The following is a 3,949-nucleotide window of genomic DNA, read 5'->3' on the forward strand; positions in this document are numbered from 1 at the left end:
TGCACAAGTCCAGGGTTGGCCTCCCCTGCCTGCATGAGTTAGGAAGCTCTGACCGTGCCCTGGGTCGGGGCTCTGGTATAGCTGGGAGTGGAAGCTCCTAGCCCTGATCTCCCTTACCTGGCCATGCCATGTCACAATGTACCAGCTATAGGGTCCCACAGGCCTTGGAAGTCCTCCCCTGCCTTCCTCGGGTTAGAACTCCCACAGCACTTTGCCTGAGACCCACCCAGACTTTGATAACCCAGCCTGTAGAGTTCCTGGCTCCTCCAAAGGTGAGTGGAATCTTTGTCATAAGACACAGTGCAACCAAGTGACCGTCCTTCAAGCCCAGCCATTTTGTCGCTCCAAGTCCGGACATCTGGTCATGTGCCGTAGGAATGCAGGGTGTGACCAGATGGCTGGGCTGCCCTGGAAGTCCTGATAAAGGCTCATTTGACTCTCCAAGAAGATGCCACAATCCCCATGAAGGATGGCCTGCTTGGGGATGGTCTAGCCAGCAGTGTACTCTGATCGACTGGGTACATTTGTCTCTTTAAGGATGGCCCACATTCGCTGTTATTTCAAGCAACACGCTTCCACTTCTCCAGGGCTGTCCAACTAGAATGTCTAACTTTCAGAGAGGTCACCCAGCAAAGCGAAGGCCAAGCAGCCTGGCAGCTTGTCCCCCCCAACATTGGTCTCACCAGAATGCATGTGATTTGATGGCGTTAGCCCTGAATGCCGCCTGGCGGGCCAGGCTCTGTGTACCGAGTCTTTGCCCTACTCCACCGAGTGCATTTCCAGCTTGGTTTGACCGTTCCTTTGGATGTCCTGGCCACCCAGGCCAACACTCACTTGTCTCCATTGGCTGTACCTCGGTTTTCCTCTCCTTTATGTCATTGCGAAGCAGGCTGGGCTCACCGGTGCCTGTGTGACTGCTCTGCCCCTGGAGCTCATTGTATGCAAGCTAGCTCTCAAGGGTGAGGCGGTTGTTCCCGGATGGACATGAGGCTCCTCCTACTCCTGTCTTGCAGGTTCGGCTACATAGTTGATACTGCCAGTAGCATATGCTTTTCTTAAAGATTAATACATTCACATGTATGCACACACATTTCGTACACTGAAACTGTGACTGGCTCATTAAATCAAATATAGTTCCTTTGATCACTCCATCAGTTACTTGGATAACTGTGGTAGTATTAGAGCTAATACATCCCGATGAGTGTTGGCCTCCGGGGATGCATGCACTTATCAGACCAAGGCTAATCTGGGCTCACCCGGCCACTATAGTGACTCTACACAAGCTCGATCTGATCACACATCCCTATAATGGCGACAATAAATTCAGATGTACACTTTAAATCCTTTAACGAGGGTCAATTTGAGGGCAAATCTGGTGCCAGCAACGGTGGTAATTTTAGCTCAAATAGCTTATAATAAAGTTGCTGCAGTTTAAAAGCTTATATTTGTATCTTGGTATCAAGATGGCAGATACCACCTGTCCCAGCCTTTGCCTCTCACTGCCCCCTTGTTTCTCTTGACTGAATGTCCTGGGGGTCTGAATCATTTACTTTGAATAAATTAGTGTTCAAAGCAGGACGGCAACCTGACTACTTCAGTTAGGCAAAATGGAATAGGACTCTGGTTCTAATTTGTTGGTTTTCTGAACTGGGGCCATGATTAAAAGGGACACTCGGGGCATTTGTATGGGCCCCTAGAGATGAGTTCTTGGACTTGTGCAAGACAAACCAAAGTGAAAGCATTTGTCAAGAATGTTTTCATTAATCAAGAGCTAAAGTCGGAGGTTCGAAGACGACCAGATACTGTTGTAGGTCCGACCATTAACAATGCCGACTAGCAATTTGAGGACGATATTCAGATAAACCTCGGAGTGCTTCTGGGAAACCAAAGTGTTGCAAAGTATGGTTGCAAAGCTAAAACCTAAAGGAATTGACAGAAGGGCACCACCAGAAGTGGAGCTTATGACTTAATTTGACTCCTAAGTGCTAACTAGTTATGCAACCCTTAGAGGTTGGAGTTCACCTTCTTAGAGGGACAAGTGGTATTTAGCCACTCAATATCGAACAATAACAGGTCTGTGACGTTGTCCAGGGCTGCACATATGCTACACTGAATGGATCCGCATGTGCCTACCCTTCGCTGACCAGTGTGTGTAACCCTCTGAACCCCGTTTGTGATGGGGATTGGAAATTGCAATTATTTCCCATGAATGAGCAATTCCCAGTAAGTGCAACTCATAAGCTTGCATTGATTAAGTCAACGCTCTATGTAAACACCACCCATCACTATTAACGATTGGATGGTTGGATGGTGTTGTGAGGTCTTTGGATCGGCCTTGTTGGGGTCTGCAACAGCCCTGGTGGAGCGCTGTGGAGACAATACAAGTTAACCACCTAAAGGAAATAAAAGTCATCACAAGGTTTCCGTAGGTGAACCTGCAAATGATCAATTAACGGCAAAAGCAGCCAGAGGGACTGACGGCTCCAGCCTGAACCTTCAGCACCTCGCAGATGGAAGCCAAGGAACAGGGCCTAGCCCTCTTCTAATTCATCCTGGATGGCAGATCAGTGCGCGGCTGCTGGGAGCTTGGACATTGACTGGGATTGGGATGGGCTCCTCCACCTGAGAGGACCTGACCGACACATGAGGGACCAGAGCAGGTGATCCACTGCCCCTCTGGGTGATGTACGATGTAAGAGAAAGCCCTCCTGAGACAGAACACAGACTTACCCATTACGACCCTGATGGGGGAGCCAAATCACAGTGCGTCCTTGGGTTGGAACCCCTCAACTGGCCCTCCCGTGCCCCATCCCTGCCTGCATGGCTTTTGAGCGACCGATGAGTGACCTGTCTCAGGCGGCAGGGTGGCCTGGATGGGAAGGAGTTGAGGCCATGAGGGAACCCTGGCGTCTCTTGGCAGAGGCACAATGCCCTTCAAAGCCAGTGCAAACTGCTTCAAAGGGTGGGAGGGGAAGCCACCCCAGGCTGCTCAGGCTATGTGTGCACCCCCGTTGGGCTTTGCATGAGTCGGTTTGATGACATAGGGGAAATAACAAGTCTTCTCCAGCAACTCCCACCAAGGCAGAGTGTGCACAAGGCTACCGACACTGCCTCAATGTGCATGGGTTTAACCTTGACTCCACCAGGTGCAGATGGCCAATGTGCAGGTAGGACGAGCCTCCAGGTATCTGGCTGCCCTGTTCCATGTAGCCGGAGTTCAAAGATTTTGTGTGGTACCACCTGGGTGTCTAGCAGGACTGGTGAATGAGCTGCCTGTCTCCGCGGCTGTGGGGAACCCTTGCCCTCACCTGCTGTGTTGATCTAATACTTGGGTCGAGCACCTAGAACCACTCTTTAAATCGTGACAAAAAACAAAGGTTAAAGGGACGCTATAGTCATGCACAGTATTGTTATCATTGATATCATTTCAGATGTTGCAGTGATGCTGTCAATGATGTCATATAACATGTCATGAGTGATGTAATATGTGAGGTAATTAGCAGTGCGTGTTATAGTTACTTTAGGGAATGAGTGTAATTGTAAGAAAGACAGACTCCTGGCTTCATCAAATGGTCAGACCAGTAAAATATAAAAAGTGGTATATTTTCTTAATAAAGTGGTCAGCTTATTAACATATATATAGCAGACCTACTAGTGTTCTCAATAAGTCACCAATGATTATAATCAGGTGTACATTACAGTAAGTCACACATTGCAATGTTTAAAAAGTGTATGTCATACTTTTTTTTAATCAACCCATAATTAAAAAACATGTCTTTGAGTCTTTCCTTTAACATTTTTCAGGCCACAAAGTACAACCATAGAACTAACCACAAGGGAATCCTACAATCCAGCTGGAGAGCATACATCTCCAGCTTGGAGGGCTATACAAAAATATGGTAAGCTGTCCTGTGGTCATGGATTCAATGACCAAGGAGACTTACAGTGG

At 48.2% G+C, this 3,949-nt stretch overlaps 1 pseudogene; it reads left to right on the forward strand.

Moving 5' to 3' along the window:
- The first annotated feature begins 1,020 nt into the window (after positions 1-1,020).
- Positions 1,021-2,451, forward strand: LOC146810527 (18S ribosomal RNA; annotated as a pseudogene).
- Positions 2,452-3,949: the final 1,498 nt, after the last annotated feature.

This window comes from Triturus cristatus, chromosome 7, assembly GCF_964204655.1.
Source record: "Triturus cristatus chromosome 7, aTriCri1.1, whole genome shotgun sequence".
Lineage (NCBI taxonomy): Eukaryota > Metazoa > Chordata > Amphibia > Caudata > Salamandridae > Triturus > Triturus cristatus.